Source organism: Agrilus planipennis, unplaced genomic scaffold (assembly GCF_000699045.2).
Source record: "Agrilus planipennis isolate EAB-ADULT unplaced genomic scaffold, Apla_2.0 scaffold48, whole genome shotgun sequence".
Lineage (NCBI taxonomy): Eukaryota > Metazoa > Arthropoda > Insecta > Coleoptera > Buprestidae > Agrilus > Agrilus planipennis.
In genome coordinates, this window is record NW_020438937.1 from 1412506 (window position 1) to 1434088 (window position 21583).

At 33.8% G+C, this 21583-nt stretch overlaps 1 protein-coding gene and 1 long non-coding RNA gene across 2 annotated transcripts in view; one reads left to right on the forward strand and one right to left on the reverse strand.

Annotated features, from left to right (window-relative positions):
- Window positions 1-21583, reverse strand: part of LOC108732544 — a 158341-nt gene that overhangs the window by 96912 nt on the left and 39846 nt on the right. The window lies entirely within an intron of this gene.
- The window catches only part of LOC108732543 (netrin receptor unc-5-like), a 232577-nt gene continuing 216363 nt past the window's right edge, over window positions 5370-21583 (forward strand). The window contains exon 1 of the mRNA XM_018463415.1: window positions 5370-5842. The gene's annotated coding sequence lies outside the window, so the exon portion shown is untranslated. The remainder of the gene's footprint in view (window positions 5843-21583) is intronic.

A 21583-nucleotide genomic window follows, 5' to 3' on the forward strand; every position in this document is an offset into this window, starting at 1 on the left:
GCAAACTCGTTAATGCAGCACCGCTACACACTTATGTTGTTTAAATTACTAATATGCATAGAAAAGAATTGAAAGAGACGATTAACATTAATTTTTCAATTACACGCCAGTATACAATCTTATTACTCGCCTATTAACAGCAACTGCTTGATTTGATTAAAAGATTTGCTCAAATCCACTGGTAGCGGGTTACCCTTTTCAATAATGTTCGTCTTTTTGATAATGGAGCAATGGGATTATAATTATATTTTATTAAGTCGTGGATGAATTATATTTAAAGTCAATCCTGAACTGGTTTTACCTGAAGAAGTGACTACAAAGTTCACGAAACATCGGCACAAAATATCGTATAACTCACACGACTGAAACCCGAAAATTGTTTGTTGTTGTATTCTTAGCAAATTAACTTCTGAATTTGATGATATCATGAAAATGTTTAGAAAGCTTTTTTAATTTGCTCGAGGAAATAAAACTAGAGTTAATTGATGATGATTAATTGTTTCTTAATCATGGGAATACGAAATTACGTCTAATTGACCCATAAAACCATTTGGGTTGACCACTCCTGGGTTAAATACGGTACTTAACGAATTTTACATGATTATGAAGGTATAAAACGAAACCAGAAGAACCTTGTAAAACCTAGATCATTTTCTTAGATACCTCGCAAGCATTATGCCGCCACCACCACTTTACCCCGTGAAATATGTTAATATTTCCTACAATAGCTGCTTGTTGTGAAGTCCTGTTTTGTAGATAAAAGCAGTAGCTTCAATAAATTTGTTTCCTGTTATGGAATTTTATCTATAGCCTGTAGGATAATAATAGAAGCATGTGCGATAGACTGTTGCAGCTGTCCGATATCTAATTACGCTATCTAAGCCGTTGTACCATGTCAGACGATCGCGAAGATATGAAATTTAAGGCCATGTAATTGCCGCGGTTGCGAGTTAGCAAACGACAAAAAAACAAATTACTACGTTACAGAAAGTCCCGTTCTTTGTAGGTTTTCCTTTCAATTTTTTTAGAAACGCGAAAATGATTCTTACTGTAACATCTTGATCAGAGAAAATTCCACTGAATGCCTTTTTGCTCTGTCTTCTTTTCATCAAACTCAAAATCAACCTCTGCCGAAACAAATTATCATCTTTTGCTTGAAGTTTTTATCACTTTCTTGCACAAACAATTAAGAAGTTTTCATCAAGAAATATTCAAATCAGTTCCGACACAATACGATGCAATGCTGAGTGAACCAAAAACAGAAGATCTTGAGAGTAATATTACTTTTATTGTTAGAAAAAGTTTTCCAAATCTGACTTTGTAATTTCAAAATGTAATTTCGGTTTGCCTTTATTCCTATAAGTAATTGTCTTATCAGTTGGTAGAAAATTAATGAATTCTTTTTCAAATATTGAACACCAAACATTGATAAGTACCTAAATAAAGATTGAAAATCTGAAATAGTTGTTTTCCTATGCAAACATCATTTTCTCTTTAAAAGTTAAGCGAAACTTCTTGCAACATTTTCTTCTTTACAAAGAACACAATGGATTCGTTGCATAACATGCATATTAACAGTGAAAAGCATTGTTAAGGTAACGTATTGCATGAGTCTACAGTTCTATACTCTTGTTATTAAAACACCTTTGCAATAGGTATATCTATACCGATCACAATTATAAAAAGTTTGTTTTAAACATTAACAAGCCCAAATTACATTTATAATATTTTATTAGAAGTACCTACAGTTATGTAGGTACTAACCCTGAGGTAGGAAGCGGTATTGACAGAAGAGCTTGGTTGAATAGGCGATAGAGAAATAAAGTAAAGGATGTCGCAGGATTGGGTTGATTTTAACAAAAAGAAATGCCTAGAATTTAGAATTTCAAAACATTGTGAAGAGAGTACGTTCGGAACATGACTCCATATGCGTTTCAATGAATGTTAAAAAGAAGAACGAAAGATAGGGTGGTATGTCATATTCTGAGACATGAAGAGGTAGTTAAAAACATTAGAAATAGAAATAGGAACAAGGAACAGTTAGATAAACCCATACTATTCGCAAATAGTGTTGAGGGTGTGGGGTGTTTCAATTTTTTTTTTTAAATGCGAAGACTAGCCCTTCTAGTAAAGCACAGTTAGAGTAAAAAAAATCGCTCCTTATCTGCCTCTGGTGCCCTCTTAAATAAAGTTCCAGTACCAAGGATTCCATACCGTCGATATCTCATTTCCTTTACAAGTTTTCAAAACTCTCCTACACCTATGGGCGGACAGACAATGTTGCCCCAACTCACAACAATAGAATTCTGCTGGACCCTGTGTAGCATAGGCAATAAAATAAATTGTTATTTTCGATTGGTTGTCGAATCATTTTAATTTTGTTCGATAGTACATTGTCCCCATTATTCAACTTCTGCGTTATGGATTAATACAGTCGATAAATGTACATACATTTTGAAACCCCGCTGTTTACATTGTATAACAATTACGATATTTAAATAAGTGCGACACTCCTATCAAGATTGTGACAATAATAATTCGGTTGGAATTTTAGGTGCTCCTCTTAACACCAGTAATAATAATCGTAATAATAATAAAAAGAAACAAAGGACTGATAACACTCCGTCAAGATTTAACTTTCTAATTACGTTATCGAAATGAAAAATACGCATTCCAAGCAACGTATCTCCGCACCGTAACCGAATAGCATTCAGCAGCGTTGCTCTGGTGCTCATTTGATTTGCAAATGGGCCTATAACGCTATATGTGGCAATTAATTTTTTCTTTTCAGATAAAAATATCAGGCGTTTCAAAATGAATTACTGCAAGAAGAAGAAGCATCTTCTTTGACCTGTTCCAAGGTTGTATTTTAATTAAGTACCTGCCTATGTATTCCTCTTATTAAACCGACTGTTTTGTGGTCTCTTGTTGTATTTTAATTAGGAGACTTCTTAAGCGAATTACTATGAAAAGCAAGAGTGATTTCTGATTTCATTTTTTTTATTGTTTATCGAAACTGCCAAATGTAGATCGCGATTTCGATTTCGTTGGATCTCATCAGCGCGTCGCAGACAGTTTCGACAAACCAACTCAGCTGCCCTGAGACAGCGTTTTAAGAAGTTCTACAAATGGCGTAATGAACGCCATCTGTTGGACAATGCTACATTTAGTAGAATTCAATATTCCACGACGTAGCTCATCGTACGCGGTAGGCTTGCAACTACATCGAACAGAAAAGTTCATGGTGATCAGTATTCTGGATTTCAGGAGAGAAACTAAAAAAGCTCAGGGTTTACTGGTGAACGTAAAGGAATGAAGTTACCTAAAGGAGAATTCGATAATATTAGTTGAAACTGACCTGCTATGATATTTGTTTAGTTCAATATCTACTGATCTACATTATTTGTTTTTATTTAATTATCTTGGTCGTGTTTGCAACTGGCCAAAGCTAAAAACTTCAACAGTAGTTATTTTATCGACTAGATTCTAGCAAAGTGAAAGAGAATATGAGATGCAAATTAATTTTCAAGATGGTAACAACTGATGAAAATTTCCTTCTTGTTCAAAACATTAACTTGCAAATGATGTGATTAAGATTATTCCAAGCATAAAACTACTCGCTGTGCAGCGGCAATTATGCGAGAAGAAACCGACTATTCGTCAAGAAAGATTTTGATATTCTCGGTGAACGCAAACTGCTAACTGCTTCGTTGATGAGCAAACCAACAACAGCTACACCGTTTTCTCCTTATTATTTTATTTATTATTTTTTCTCTCTTCGTCGTGGGATGATGGATTTGTGGTAGATCAGCCGGCGCTGATGCTAATGAAAGAAAGGAAACAAAAGAACGAAAGGTAAACTTTACGAAAAAACAAAGATTTTGCAACAAAATGTAAACAGAGAGACCGGTCTTGTTATTTTGCCTACCCTTGATTGTTTCCAGGGTGACCTTAACGTTCTCAAATATCGAAGATTGTTCTCACATAGAATGTTCTACTAATGTAATCTAGAACGTTCTGGAATGTTCGAGAATCATTACGCTTAGGTGGCGGAACTCGGTTTTTTTATAAAAGATGTATAAAATCTTCTACAATGTTCGAAACTTTTGTAATTTGTAGTATGCATGGGTTTAAGGGTGGATCGCCGATACCACAATCAGTTTACAATAAATGGGAATGCACCTACAAGAATGTTTTTGAATGTTTTTGGAGGTCGGTTCTCATCTAGAATGTTCTCGAATACCTAGGATTGTCCTCATGTAAAATGTTTTACACTGAGTGAACCAGAAGTATCGAGAATGTTCTAGAATGTCCAAGAACCATTACACTTGGGAGAACCTGGGCTCAGGCAGTAATCTAGAGTATTTTTATATATCAATTTCGACCAGTGTTCTAAAAAAACTTTTGAATATCCTACAATACTCGAAATTTCTCCAGTCTGGTGTGTTTCTGGTTTGCGAATAGACTACCAAGCACCCGTTTAAAATAAGTAGAAATGTAAACCTAGCCAAGCGAGTTGTCATTAGTCAGTAGTAATCAATTTTTATGTCTGGCATGTAAATTAAGTGATTTGTTTTAAACCAAAGGCGTTTGAAATAACCAAATCTTGTTTTTACCAGTATCTAATCACATGCTTCAAGAATTCGATCTTTGTAGATCATTGGAATTTTTACTTTTTTTAGTGATATGGAATGTAAAATTTTCCACATTCGATCATGGTATACAACGATTGAATTTTAAACCATTTAGGTATCCTGTAGTTATTTATCTAGACTAGGTGCAAATACAGGCCCATCCTTTGCGATCGGGTTTATTATTGTGGACGTATTCTTTAGCAGAAAACATGTTCTGTATATCTTTTTTCTATTTGAAGATTCATGTACCTAAGAAGGTTCGATAGGAATAGGATTTTTAAGATTTTACCTTTCCATAAAATAATTTAGCCTATGTCAGCTTTAATTTTCTAATTTTTGTTTCTAATGAAACGATAGCTTACATATGTCCAATGAAGATAGCTCCATTATACTTTCAAAAATAGTTGTAGAATTATAAATTGGCTCTATTCTTTTAATTTGCAAACCGAAAAATTAATCCTTGTACGAAAAACTTAGTCCTTTTTCTTTAACCGTAGTCCTCCACAAAATAAACTGCTAATTTCACCTTATGGAATGCGAACAACAGAAGATTATTGTAGTGTTGGGTTTGCTAAGGTACCTAAGTCACCTGAAGGGTCCTTCCCTCTCTTTCAATCACTGCATGTGATAGACTTTAAAGCGGGTAGCCCTAAGGACGCTTTTATTCTAAAGAGGCAGCAAGTCTATTCGTTGGGACTGCCTTTGGAGTATTGGAGTGGATGAGCGCGTGTGGAGTTTTTAACATACAAACTGGCGCCTGTCGCTGTTTCCAGCTTCGACGCTCAGTTTTCGCTTTAGTTCGCTTTCAGACGCCGACGTGGGGCTATCGTCGTATTTCCTCCAGAGCGCGCGCGGACGTGTTTTCTTCATACGTAAACTTCTACGAACAAACTTAAACTTTGAAAACTATCATCCGCTAAGTATAATCTATCTAATAAGTAACTAATTTAACCATTTTAGTGAATCAATTTACTTGATAGATACGTTTATTATTTTTAAACTTGTTGACATTATTAAAAAAGTATAATTATTATTCATAATATATTTTTTTCAAGATCAGTGACCTGTGATAGTGCCAGTTGAAAAGTATTGTGTCGTGACATTGTGTTTGTTTTTTTTTTCTTGATAACAAGGGGTCAATAAGCTACATCCCTGAAGGGCTCCTTGCTGTATATCTCCGAGGATTAGGATTAAAGTTCTGCTTAAAGGTAAATACAGCATGCAAAATGTAGGAATAATGAGATACGCCGTTAGATACTCATTTTTTTTAAAGAAGAAATTTCCTTAGAACCCTTTTCTAAACTAATAAGAAAAAAATATATTTTTCCATGTTTACATCTAGTGATCCAGTTACCGAAAGTGCCAACAACAATATTTGGATAGGCATGCACGCATATCGAAGATAAAATACATAAATCAAACATTTCAATCGTGAAGTTTGTTACCTACTTTGAAAGCAAATATGTTTAGGGCAATAAAAGTGAAAATCGCTTCTAAAAGAGATAGAAGCAAACATTAACGCATAGGAAATAGGAATTCATCAGAAAAGTGTTATAACAGTAATTAACATTAAGTTTGTCTCATATTAATAAATATTAAGTATTTATTTATATTTCACTTACAATTAATAAAAGTTAATCACAAACGTTAAGTTTCGCATATTTATATTTGTCCTGTTTTAGGTAACAAATGTTCCTATTAAGTACTCGATAAATGTACAGTTTACTAAAAACGGCAAATTCGTATTTAAGTTACATAATAATAGGCATTTTTCTGCCTGTCACTACTCATTTTTATAGCTACTTTACTTCCTTTACAAGTAAAACCATAATATACACATCCCGACGAATCCGCTCCTTGGCATCTAAATAAGGAACTGTTCGTTACAAGAAAAATGCAAATTTTATGAAAACCTTTGATCCGTAAATACCTGGGTACTAAAAACTACCAAAACAAACACATAAATATGCTCAAAAAAATGTCTACTCACATTAGGCGAAAACTGCTACAAGAAACTTGTAAGAATTAATAAAATGAGTATTCTACTTCTTAAAAGCTTTTACTAACAGGAACTAAAGTACGAACCTTTTTAAATAAGAACTAAACAAGTTGTAAAGCGAAGTTTCTATTTAAGTACTTACTTTGCCTTTTGGATACTTTTACGCAAAAAGTCCTATTCCTTATATGTTTATTCCCAAAACGGTGTAACAAAATTACCTTCTTATACGGCGGCTTAAAATTTTAAAACAGTTAAACACGTTTCACACGGGTTTTATGTTACAGAGAAAGTTTAGAAAATGGATAGGTAGGTAGCATGCCTGAGTAGAAAAATAGAAGGTATCGTATCTCTTAAATATTATACACGAAGAATTACCGAAAAAGGTATCCTAACAGTCGGATGTTCGAAACTGCAATCATTTAGCTGAAGACCTCTTTTCAAAGATGCACACAAATGTTAAAAGAGATTTATCTTTATACAACAACTTTCGTATTATATTAAAAATTCTACGCAACGGTTTACGCATCATCCATTATGCCTCTATCTAATGCTAAGAGACCAACAGAAAGTGCAAATTATCTATAAACATCAAACATGAAGCGTAGAAATTTAAAAAGGAATTATTAAACAAATCCTACGAAAACTACATCAATTTACCTATATGTATTAGAATAAGAGCCTGATGAGAGTTGTAACTTTCTTTATTTTAAGGAGTTTTCTGATCGATTCCAAAACGATTGAAAGTCAATGAAAATTTAGGANAACACAGTTAAGGAGTTTTCTGATCGATTCCAAAACGATTGAAAGTCAATGAAAATTTAGGATATTCTTCTTTTTAACTTGAAAGGACACAATAAATTTCAAATGGATTTACCGAACCGTTTATGAGTTATGACGATTTTAATTTTCATTAGTTTTACATGGGTTCTTATGGACAATACATATCTCATCGGACATAAAAATCAAATAAAAATAGAAAAAACGATAGAGTGTAAGTCAATAAATAATATCAATAGTTAATAAAAGAATTTAGTTTCAAGAAGTTAGATTCAGGGCATTTTCACAGTCAAAAGTTTTCTTCCTTAAAATTAAAAATTTGTAAATATAATGTAAAAACGTCTATAAAGTTTAAAAATACTTGAAAATAATTAAGTGTTCAATGCAACAATACGTAGATAATTTAAAAATTTTGTGTTTTTGTGTCAGATTGTATCTCATAAAATTCCTTAACCAACGTTTAGCCTATATTGTGGATTCTTTTAGATTTTAGCCCACTTAAAAAACTTGCCTTGAAAAAGCCTTGCAATAAGAGGTTAAAGTTGATACGTATGTCAAGCTAGCATGAAATATTATACAATTTTTAATATGCACTAGAATTTGTCAAGAATTTTTTACCAAATCTAAAAATTTGTTTCTCCAGGCAGCTGAAAAATATACAAATTGCTTTGTAATACTGTAAGGGCTATAATTTTTTGCTTTGTCGCTGTAAAATGGTATTTTTATATTTTGTCGACAACCTGTCCTCCAGTTGATCAGCGAAAAACAACTGAACAGCCGCTAAGTTAACGCTACACATACAGCGTATCTCAAAACAGAGAAATGGCGTAGAAAAATACTATGAGGACCATAATTTGTCGTTGAAAGATGGTAGTTTTACTCATTTTGTCGCTAGTCTATCTCCCAATTCTCTAGCGAAAAACGACCGGACAACCGCCTAGCTGGCGTTGCAAATAGAAATTATCTCGAAATAGAAATGGCGTAGAAAAATACTATGAAGATCTGTAATTTGTCGCAGAAAGATGATATTTTTACTCATTTTGTCGCTAGTCTATCCTCAAATTCTCCAGCGAAAAACGACTAGACAGCCACTAAACTGGTGCTAGACATTACGTATCTCAAAATTCGAATAGCGTAGAATACCGTCACTAATTTGTCGCTGAAAGATACTTTTACCCATCTTGTCGCTCGTCCAGCCTCAAGCTATTTCGCGAAAACCGATCGAAGAACCGTGGAAGTCACACTGCACACATATTCCGAAATAAAAATATCTTGGAAAACTATTGAAAAATTAGCAACAAATTATGGTCAATGTCCTTACGGCTTTACAGTTTACAGTAAAATAAAGTACCTTACAATCCTAATCAAGCTCTAATGCTATATAAACATATATATCATGAAAATAATAGACCAAAACGTACCGTATGTATATTCATAATATTTTGTTGTCTTATTTGTTCTTTAGGTTTATTAGGTCAACAAAAATGATAGATTTTATGTGTTTCGTTATCCATCTTAAGGTACATATTTAATAAACATAAAAACAAATCCTCTTCGATTTAAAGTTTTAATAAAGAAACTTTCGTCAGGTACAAATCAAGATAATAAATTACTTAAAAATCTCGTCCTGTTTCATTTCTTAAGAACATACATTTCTGTAATAAAAAATTGTTCGTTATATTTTTGAGAGAGTCTACATTTTCATTATTAAATGTTAAATATAGGCCTTGATTTTCCCTTTGACACTAGATATATTTTATGCCTCGTTGACCCAGGAACAATACGTTCTAATTTCAAGAAAAATAGGATGGTAATCGCTTCGGGTACATTGCAGAAAGGAAAAAGCGATTCTAAAGCAAACCTTTACACTCTTTTCAGCCGGTGAATGCAGTTTGAAAATGAAAACAAAAGCCTTTGCCGGTGTACAGTAGAGCAAAAGTTTCATTTACGGAACTGTTGAATTATTTAACAACTATCTCAACGTCTCTGATGCCTCTCTACTTTTTGCCGCTTTTATGAACACCGTGTCGTTACGACCAGTCACTGTATTCATTGAGTAACAGCGAGTACAAATTATGAAGTGGAAGCTTCAGTTGACTGAGAAAATTTAAAATTTAAAATTTGCACCGATCGTTTACATAACAATCTCCCCCAGATGTAACTTTCAGGAATCCTTAAAGCACAATCTTTACGATCAAGTAAAACAAGATCGCATTGGATACAAATACGAGAGGATTCGCCATATTAGGCGTTTATTCTGCCATATCGACAGTTTTTAACTGAGGATGATATCTTCGGTATCGAAACCTGTTTTGGGCTTTTAAACGTTTTATGTTGATGAAACAGAGTTAGAAGTAGGAACAGTCAGGATTCATATATGGGTACATTCTTAATTATTTCTAGGTACATTAATTTTATATTTTTATGAGAATAATTCCAAGAATATAAAAAAACGACCAAAAAATGAGTAATTGGCATATCGCTGCGAATGTTATTATATACTTTCATATACCAAGAACTGGTAGACTTGATGTTTAAGTCATTTGTTTTGGCTTGAATTCAAATCAAGTTCAAGCCAAGTATTATTAGTTACACTTAAAGTATTTCAAAAATCAGGTATACTTGGGAAAATCTGTAATAAATTATCTGTGAGAATGGACGTATCTTCTTTCTTATTTCCACTTGAAACTGTAGTTATTTGCTGGGTTCCAAACCTCAGCCCCTGTTAACTTAGGAATTGCTTTATGAGTAGTACAGACAAAGTAAAAAGAGCTAACCGAATGATATTAAGCGGTGCAACAGTTATAGGATGCTTAGGTACGCAAAAAATCAGGGTCGGCTTTATAACTGCCTGGTCTGAATTATATCTTTGAATAAACATCTTTGCTTTCCTAAATTCCTGGGAATGTTGAACTTTCTTTGAAGTCCGATGCTGATAACACGTTCAAATTCTGTTAGTCTGCATCTCTTTCTGTTACACATGAATTGGTGTAATGTTATTCCTTTTTATTAGTGTCCGCTGCAAGTGCTACCTGACATCTCTTTTCTATGTTTAGGATATTCCCTATAACATCTGTCGTAGGCAAAAGTAGGTGTTCTGTCAGCAACCGCTCTAATCTAGTTAAGTTAAAGGAAGAAAGTAAATGCGACAGCTTTATTGCGGACTATGCCAATTTTGAATGTCTCAACTATAGTTTTTTATGTACTGGTCAATCATTTCATGATCGTCTAAGCTTTCTATGAGCATAGTGAGAGGCTTTTCCGATGAAGGCAGATTTTCAATTGCTGTAACTTTATATAGGTTTAATGTGTTTGGCTTTGTAACGATATTATGACTCGTCAGAGCTTTTTCCATGGGGATGCAATGAGTTTTCTGGAGGAAGGGGGCAGTGCTCCCCTTGCTCCAACCTATCTACGCCCATGATGTTTTCCAAGTAAGTACGTATTTGCATGTAATACCTTGCACCTAAACTTAAAATGTGTGCAAAGTACATTGAATATCTGTTTTTGAGACTAATATCAAGAATAAAACTTGCCTATACAAGTATACATATAATATATATATATATAAACTTACAACCAATAGATACATATATTGTCATCTACTGATATTTGCTGCTAATTATAGTATTTCAAAATGTTTGACAAGGGCCTTACGAAGGTATTGTACCTGTCCACTTGAATCTACGACGCAACTTATAATTAATAAACATCATTAAGCTCTTAGTCAATAATTTATCGGATCTACCACGTCGATAAATTATTGAATAAGAACTTAATGTTCTTTAATAAAATTGGTATTTGTGCTGTCAGTCGTAATTGCTTGTACAAAATTTGTTGTCGTTATTGTCCATGCGTCAGAACAAAATCGGAAAGGATGGAATCAAGTCTTTAATTAATTTCAATGAAATGGGCGACAATAAAAGTAGTATTATGGAAGAAAACTAAGCATCTGTTTCTGGTGAATTAAAATATTGAATTTTATTTCTTTAGAAACTGTTTAAGCGTGTTCTATGCCGGGTAATTATCCAGAATTGGGGCTCCAGACCAAAATCGCTCTAAAAGTTATCATCGATTGCCGATCATTCTACATAATAGAGTTAAATATTAGAAGGTGAGGGAGATATTTTTTTATAACTTAAAAATTCAAATCACAGTTCTAAACTATAGGTACAGGAAGGGATGGGTGATGAGATCAGGGGCGGAAGGGGAGGAGGTGTTAAAGTTATACAAACTTTTAATCTCCTTATCTCACAATTGTCACTGCATATAATTCTTTTATTAATATTAAAAGAAGAAATAGCTATACATTCACCATATACCCTACGATGTGTGCTGGAATAAAAAAAAATGTGTCTCCCCCACCTCAAATATAATCATTAAACGCTCAGAAAAGACCGGAAATCAATGAAAAACATTTTTGGAGCGGTTTTGGTCTGAAGCCCAATTCTAAGAATTAGGGCAATTTTGAAAAATTATTATTAAAAAAAAAAATTTATTTAGTTATTATTAAAAAACTGTCTCCCCCATCTTCTAATATCTAGTAGACTAATCGGAAATCGATGAAAAATTTTTTGGAGCGATTTTGGTCGGGAGCCCCAATTCTGGACATTTGCCCTATGCCGTTCCGAATATATTGTATTCTTTGTTGATGATTCGGGTAATAATCAAGTGGCTTGAAAAATTAAATTAATAACATTACTGATAAAATGTTCAGATCAAATTGTTGTTACTTGTTAAATAATTCATACCATTCATATGCACAGAGGTATTTCAAAAGATATTTTAAACAATATTAACCCATTGTACTTTTATATCGATTACTCGCAAGAATTCTTTTTTCTGTTGGGGTATTCCCTCTGACTTATAATTATCTATGACGTACCAACATTCACATAATTCATAATGAACCAACAAGTAGGTATCCGCTTTACAATCATTTTTAGTCGGTGCCTTTACAAGAGAAAACAATTAAGTTTTTGTCTCAATTTCTGCAGCAAACATTTTCAAAAACAAATTAAGAATAATTATGTTATCTCTTTCTACAATGTCGAATAAATAAATTGTTCCTTATTGAGTTTTAAAGGTTACTTAAAAAAAAGTTGTGGCATTCAAAAATGGGTTACCAATAGTTATTACTGTTCACGAATAATTCTTTTTGTGTAACTACCAAAATTTTTCTTGTTATGTAAATTATTAATCCCAAAACTTTATAAAAATTTTGACGTAAGTCTGACTCGTAAGTAGGTAAAACTGTCTTAAAATGTGGCCATTAAACGTACCTGCATGAAACACTAATTTTCGTTATGCGTGGGCAACATTAAAAAAAAGTGCAATTTAAGAGGTTAAAGTACAGGAAACGGTAGTCATTGTAAAATAAGTTCGCCGTTGCAAAGTTAGGTAGGTTCATTTAGCCCGTCGCGCGCCATCATTTTCGTTCCAAACGTCCCAATTGTTTCTCCTATTATTGAATTATCTTATTAAGGCCTAATTCGTCGACTGCTTTTTATAAAATAATTATCTTACAATTGGCTAATTATTCTTAATTGAGGAGGGAGTTGGCAGATGCTTCACAATAACCCTGGAAATTTTTCATTAAACTTTTTCAATTAAAATTTTACCAAGACTTCGGTCGCGCTTTGAATAAGAAACGAACTAAGCACTAACACCAAAACGTATACATATTTATTCGTAAGCCTCTGTGTGTGCGTAAATGCATAAAATGCAAATACAAATCGGTTCAACATCTAATATGCCGGACTTCATTAAGTAAAATGAATTAAATTACTTAGACTTGGACTAATTACCTCAATCGTGAGTTATACGCCTTTAAAGTAGCATATTAAGCAGAAGGAATGTACTTAATACGCTAGGCGATAAAGGAAATTTAAAACACTTTAATTAGAGAAAAGTAAATGATTGTATATTTTCCCGACTCCTGGTCAGTTTAAACCAAAGAGAAAAGGAAACAGCTTTCCCCTCCTCCTCCACGCGAACTCCTCAGTAACTCAAACAAATTCTACAGTTCTGTCCATCTGACTGCCCACATAAGAACTAGTGCAGTGCATGTTAATTTTTCCTTCTATTTTTTTTACCTTTTTTGAATTTGAGAATTCATGTTACTCGTATGCTTCCGACAGTTCCCGGAAAATCGAAAGATTATAGAATAATAAGGATCATGTTCTGAATTTGATAAAAAAAAATACAACGTGTAATTATATAACATGATGAACAACTACTGAAGTGAAACTTCTTTAAACACACAAATATACCGGGATAGGGGTTAAGGAATTAGTTTAATGACATTATTTGTACACTATGCTTCGCACGGGTGCAATGCTGATAGTAAATATACTATAGTATAGAATGTCTTTATATACAACAATCACAGCTTTTTTGTCATTAAACAATACAAACCGGCCGGTACCGCCGCAACCGCTATGTCTCTGCATTTTAATATCTTCCAAAATATTCATTTAAATTACATGCTGTAAATGGCCATATTGATCTATATTAAATGCACAATGTATTTAAGGTACTTAATTGGATAAGAATTAATGCTGTATTGCCTACAATCGCTTCGTAAATAAGTCATTATTTCTCATAAAAAGTAAAGGATAAAAATGGTTATTGTGGGTTATCCCTAAGAGATAGACATATACCATCCCGGACTTTTTTGTAGACCTTTTCAAGGTGTACAATACTGTAGTACATTAATTTGATCTATGTCGTAGTGTTCAGCTAGCGTTTGCAATGTAAGCGCAAAAAATGTGTTTATTTACGACATCATATAAGAAACCTCTAAAATTATCAGTGTTTCTCTACTATATTATGCATGTATTATACATATAAACCTTCCTCTTGAATTACTCTATCTATTAAAAAAAACCGCATTAAAATCCGTTGCGTAGTTTTAAAGATCTAAGCATACATAGGGACAGACAGCTAGGGACATGCGTTGCATGATTTCGTTACATAGCAACTAGCATGAAACGAATTTACTCTACCATGCGTAAAGAAGTTTCACTTCAAAAACAGTAACAATATTGCCAAACTCCCTAAAAAAAAAGTTGACTATACCGTAAGTCAAAAACCGGCCTTATTGGCCCTCATCCTTTCAAAAATTTTCCGAAGAAACCTGATGCAAACTTTCCGAACCGGAAAGCTCACTCTTTCTCAAAATGTTATGTACTGGTACGTCCCTGTAGTTAGTCTGCATACTGTTGTCGAAGTATCAGTCACATTGATGGACGCAGATGCATGCACCTTCTTGGTCTTCGGACCGAGCAAGAACAAGTATTTATAGAAAGCGAGGCAGTTTATCACGTTCGCATGACAGGAAACTAATTACTGTAAGTTTTCAGTTTTCTATACCTGTAAGTAATTGTCTGTAAAAAGAAATAGAAACGTATCCGGAATGCGTTAGAACGGTATCCGGAAAGGATTTGTAAAAAGCCAAGCATCTATCTCATCTGCTGACAAACGGTTATTATTTTGACGTTTTTACAAACGAGCCAATGTTTTAATTCCTAAAAGCAAAATTTAATCTTTACATTACAAAATAAAAATAAATATACAATATCTAAGCATTGTTTTTTCTAATTGCGCAAGTACCTTATACATATTTATCTAGTTCCTTGTTTGCTCAAGAACATCTAAATACGTAAACCTCACAATTACATGAAAAATCAAATACGTACTTATTACCGGCTGTTTATTATCTACACAAACGTTTCTAATGTGCCAGTTGTAATAGAAACTGTCCGCACGAAGCTGTGTTAAAACATGTAACAAATAAGAAAAAGAGCAAACAAAAATTACTATAAATCATTAAGGCCTCTGACACACTAGTTTCTCACACAAAAAAGAATTACCTACGATTACACATATCTTCCTACACTGTTATTATAAAAAAAAACACCGATGCATGTAATCTATCGGTTCAATAAAGTAGTGAGGTCAGATCATCTCAAAAGTAACAAATTTTCTGGAAATACATAGACTATGGGAAAAGTAGTTAAATAAAGTTAAATGAAGAATTATCCATCTGTCTTAATGTTTTCATACATTTTTAAGAAAACTATATCACTCGCTCTATATTAGTACCTATTTATACCTATAATAAGGTGATTTAAGGTTAAAAGTTAAAAAAGTAACTGCAAATATTAAACTTCAATACCGATATTATTCGTCAAAAGGAATAATTTTCTTTTGACTGATGCATGCCGGACGCGTGTATTTGAAGCATTAGAGAGGGGTATTTTATCATCCGTCGTACGTCTTCAAAATATTTGTTGTTATGTTCAAGCGTCTTACGTAATAATCAGCAAGAAGTCTTCTAAGTAATCTAACAAACATTTACTTCAATTAAAGTTGTAGGGCTTTCAATTTGCATGAATCGCACGAAGCCTCTAACATTTAATATTAAACACTGCCGTCTCTGTACCCACATAAGTGTTTTTAGACACACTCTGCTCTCTCTCTTGTCGCACTAATCAGAGTAATTACACGTTTTGTATTACTTCAGTGTGTGTACATGCTTGCCGCACATCATATTATACGTGTGGTAGTGTGTAAAGTAATTACATCATGATTCATACATGCACGCACTTACATGCATAGGCCACGCATCCTTAAAAAAGAAAACCACATGCTTCCTATTCGCAACCGCCAACTTAGATGGTTACATTTGAGACATATTGGTAACATGAGATAGACGCATATGTTAAATGAAGTTTCAAATTCCATTCGACGGTAATCAAGCAGGATTCGTGGAAAATTAAACCCTTTTGTATTGTTTATTTATGCGTAAACGGGTACCCATTAAGTCATTTAATTATTTATTAACTTACCGTAACAATTTTACGCATACTTAAGTATGTTTTGTTTCGAAAATAATGCACGAAAAGGATAATGCCTAGTTCCCTCCCGTATATCTGTTTTTAATTAGGGTTACAATTTTCGGTATGTCGAATTCCCTCCCAATTATATATCAATTGCCTCCCAACGGCGGTGGATGACCTTGTTTTATTAGATTTTGAATGTCAAATTTATGTTAAAATACGAAGTGTTTCATCTGATTTTAAAAAATTGTTAACAAGACAAACTAAAACTAATAAGTTTTTCTAGATGATTGCATCAAAAAGCTAGACGCACAGGAATTTTCAAACATTGAATTTGTTAAGGTAGTGGGAAACCATTTTAAAATTAAATAAATAAACATTTCATAACTGATATGTGTTTTCTTTCTGAAATTATTTTATCTTTAATTTACTGAAGCACTGAAGTGCACTATAAATGTATATTTATTTTCGATAAATAAAATCGGTAAGTAGTCCTTAACTTAATTATCGGAGCTGATATTAACGGGAGGGAACTCGGCTAGTAGCCAGGAGGGAATTCGACTATCTATATTTTAACCAAAACTACCTGCGGGAGGGAATTCGGCATCACCGTACGAAAACGATACATTACGCAAGATGCTACAAAAAGCTACACTACGCGCTCGGCCACCCTACTATATATGTATTTAGGACAGAAAAGGCATTTTGGGCGACTCTCACCATGATGACTGACCCTTAAGAAAGCTCATGAGTAAACAAAACAATAGTGAATCTCGCCCATGACGGAAATAGTTCAATAGTTTTGAGCAAAAATGTGTTACATCCTTTATCGCAACAAATGTAACATTACTATATTTTATTAAAATAACATTTTACCTAACGCTGATGTGCTTATGTTTTATCCGACTTATGCTAGTCGTTTTAAGGTGAGTAGTACACCAAATGAATCCTCTAGACCTTTGGCTAGCGCATCATGCATCCTTCACTGTTTCACTGCGCAACAAGTGGAGCTCAGTGAAGATACTGGTCTGAATTGCATGATTTACCCTAACAAATTGTGTCCGTTCCCCTTAGGTACTTCAAACATTTGCCAACATAAGGTGGCGAATTTAGAGCGCGTCTACGCTGCACATTTAGGCAATAAAGGTCATTTGTAATGTGCCGTGTTCTTTTATTAACCTAATTAATTTACCCATCTTATATCTGTTGTACTGTAACTCAACCCAACCAAACCTAACCTAGTGTAACCATCTTATATGTATTTATTATATACCGAGGGTTTTCCCCTTGTTTCGCTACTTAAATGAAATAAAAAAATTACCAATCCTATACAACTTCGAATTTTTTAATTGCTGTAGGATTTCATGGCCGCAGTCAATGTGGACATTGCTGGCCATGGTCTAGAGACTGATAGATAAATCATCAAACCTCCAAGTATAAAATTCGAATTTTTTATTACCTACAAGGGAAAAGCGTGTTGATGAAATAAAGTTTTTCTTTTCGAAATGTGACACATTAAATTAAATTTCCTTTCGCGTATCTCTGAAAGAATCGAACATCTAAGTTCAAAGTATGGGCGGTCTAAAGAAGTTTGTTTTGGTCCCGGTTTCGGGCTTGAGGATTTATTCGGATCTCCGATGGCTATTTTTGCTTGTTTTTGATAACGACCAGGTCTGATGGGAGCTGTTCTTGCTCGTCCATTAGTTAGCACGAAAAAGAGGAAACAACAATGAACAAGTCGGGCAAAAAAGTTGGATTTGAAAGAGCGTCATTCCAGAAATGTACAGTCACGCTGCAAAAAATCGTAGGCGTCATTAGATTAAATAGTGGTACGTTGATTTTGTAGAGTTACTGACATTGTCGCAAAATTATATCATATGATTGTCAAATTACGTATGCATGTCTTAGACAAAAATTTTCAGTCTTTCAGATCTCTTTCAGCGTCTCTGAGAGCGTCTCTCACAGTCTTTCACAGTCTCTCAGTTATTGCCTAGGTGTTTTTATAGATCTTTCACAGTCTCTGTATAAGAGACTTGAACGATAAAATTGTTAATTCAGAGATTCGAGTCTCTCGTTCAGAGACCGGATACGAAATGAGGATCTCTCTATGAGCGACTCGAGTCGTTCAGAACAGTTTTTTTGACAGTCTCTTTCAGCGACACCAGAGAGACTCAATGAGAGACTGAGACTCGAGTCTCGCTTTCAGAGACTCTGAGAGACTGAACATTTTTATCTCGGGTGTAATTTGTTAATTATTGACTTTATAGAGTAAACAGTAAAATCATAACAATGAAAAGTTTTTCCGAAATATAGCCAAACACAATTTTTATAAAATTTCTAACAATAATTGAGACCCAATTTTTATAAAATTGATGTAGTCCTTTAGATTTGCTGTTTGTGGATCTATGAAGTTGTTTTACTATCCCCCAAACAAAGAACCCTTAGTAAATAAACGAAATAGTAACCAGAATAAACCTCAAGTAAAATTCATGCCCAAAATGTCCAAGGAAATACAGCCAGGACCGGACTAGCTGACAGCTTATCGGGTCGGTACGGAATTAAATGATTTGTTTTTTCCAAATATTCAAATAATGAAGGCGGTTCTTCTCAGATTTTATTTGCACTTTCAGACCTTAGTGTACACGACCCGACCAGTTGTACTTAACAAATACTATTGACGATTACCTTTTCTGATGAGCAGTGTGCATTAATCGGTTCGGTAAAAGTGGCACACCGTTCGAGGAACACACTTTTTGAACAAGAACAAGAAGAAGAAGAAGACGAGGAATTAAACTCGACACGCAAATCCTTTTAAGTGAATAGGCAGCGTTGTTATTGCGAAGTACGGTTCGCGATTGTTTCATGCGGCGGCCTTTAATTTATCAGGATAATAAATGTCAGTTTAACCCTACTTAACCTCCGATGAAAAAGGCAAAGGAGGAGCACCGTACAAAAGGAACAATGACTTTCCTTAAAAATGTAAATTCATAGCCTAGCAATGTACATGCATATAGCTGCTATGTAGCACGGGGGCACCACTGATGGCCGAGGTGCTGTTCGCGCGAACCGCCTAAATGCCCCCCGGCGAACGGACGGCCCTGTCTCTGTTCCTTTGCAGCGTTGCCAGTCTGTACGAAAATTATGGCGACATACGATAATTTTGCTTCAAATACTATGTGCGATATCGTAATTCAAATTTCTATTAAACGTACGATAATTCGTGCTTAAGGGATAAAAAAATAGTTTCAAATTTTTGTTTCTGCCAACCTGTTCCCTTTCTACCTTCTTAAAATCTTTTTGTTAATAGAACAAATGGTCATTTGAACAGTCTCTGGGTATTTTCACTCCGTAAAAATATAAATTCTCTCTAATTTACAACAGAGCCGGGCAAACTAGGCTCTTTTGATTCTCGAAAGCTTCTCAGGTAGATCCTAACAGCTTCTCCTGGCTAAACTGGCGACGGTTAACGGACTTTTGCTTACAAGTCAGTGTATTGAAATGAATAGGGGATGCAATAAATTTGAGATCACTGATGAAATGTTATCTCGTTTTATCTCATTCGAATAATCTTTATAAAAATAATAATAAGAATAATGGTGATGATAGTGATGACGATATAATAATAAAACAGAATTAATACGTTGATTATTATTATTGCATTAGATTTTATTATAAAAAGAATATTTTTATGTATGTTGAATAGTTTATTTTAAGAACTTAAGTACAATTTCATAATGTTAAAATATATACACTATACGCATACATATATAAATATATGTTGAAAAGTTGTTTATTTGTATACATTCAATAAAATTTAATTGTTTATGGACTCTAAAAAAAGAACTTTCTTCCAAAATGTTTAAAATCCAGTCCGAAATGCATTTTTCTATTTGAAGTTATTAGCTTGTCAGGAAAGCTATTATTGATGGTATAAAAGAACTGAGAAAACCACTGGGGTACACAGACTCTCTTTACAAATTCATACTTCCACCACTAGACTATTACTCCGATGCGCATACGCAATAACGTATGATATTTTTAATGTTAATACGATAATTTTTCGTAAAGAGTGCGATAACTCTATCTGCTGAACCTGGCAACGCTGTTCCTTTGCTGTTTTGCACTCTTTATTGCGATGCGGTCGGTATCCAACAAAGGAATTCTTCGGCTTACGGAACTACTGAAACTATCGCGGACTAGTCCGCCCGATTGCAATTGTTTCGAGAAGTCCGAGAGAGAATTCCAAATTTTCAGAGAACAAGCGGCCATCCGACGGACAATGAAATATTTTACATTTTTACGTAGGTAAACCAGACAAAGCAGCCGCTTTTTGTCGCTAATCCTATCGCGTACGGTAACGGGAACATTTTCCGGAAAATCTCGTTTCAACTACTGCTAACGCTTTTCAAAGCTCGCCAGTAAAAGTTCTCGTCGTATCATTGAATTACATTGGCTGCCTTCTCTGTGTGAACTCTAAAATAACCGACATGGCCATCTCTAAAATTTATATACATTTAGAGAGCATACGCATTATTGGCCAAAAGAAAGACGCATGCAGTAACTAGATTAGAAAAGCTTTTATAAGTTAGGCGAGGAGAAGGTTCACACAAGCAAATCAAAATGTAGGAAGTACCTATAAACTAAATCTAAATTAGGAAGATTACGTAAAACAGTTTTCAATATAATCTACTGTCAGTTTTCGTACATATATGAGATGCATCAGAAAAATATTGCTCCAATATAAGAAAAACTACTGAGGAACTGCCAAAGTATAAAATCGTCGCATAGTTTTTAGACAAAAACCAGTTGTTACGCTCCAAAATAATAAACATTTTATGTGACATTGACATTCGATTCGAAAATTGGTTATTGTCTGATAATTTTTAGGATTACGTGAAAGGAAATTTTAAACTTTTTTAATGTAAATTGTTGATCCATATATCTAAAGTTGAATCAATTGCCACTTGATTCTTTTGGTCTAGCAGTTAAGGATGTTTGGGAGGTATGTCAAAATGCTACGACACAAATAAAATTTTGGAAGAACGTTCCTCATTCAATTCTAAAACTCCTGTAAAAATTACAAATCGATTCACTAAACAGTTAAAAAGTTATTGAAATTTTAAAAAATTGTAATTTTACACGTAATTTTTTGGAGATTCGTTAACCAAACAGATTAAATTTATTTTTGTTAACAGAAAAAAAGCTACCAGAAATTTCAAACATTTATAATAAGTAACTTGAACTCTGGAGAATCACTTTAGCGTAAGGTTATTCAAATTCACTAAATGGTTATCGAGGAAAAAATGAAAAATTAGCTGAAAATCTCGTTT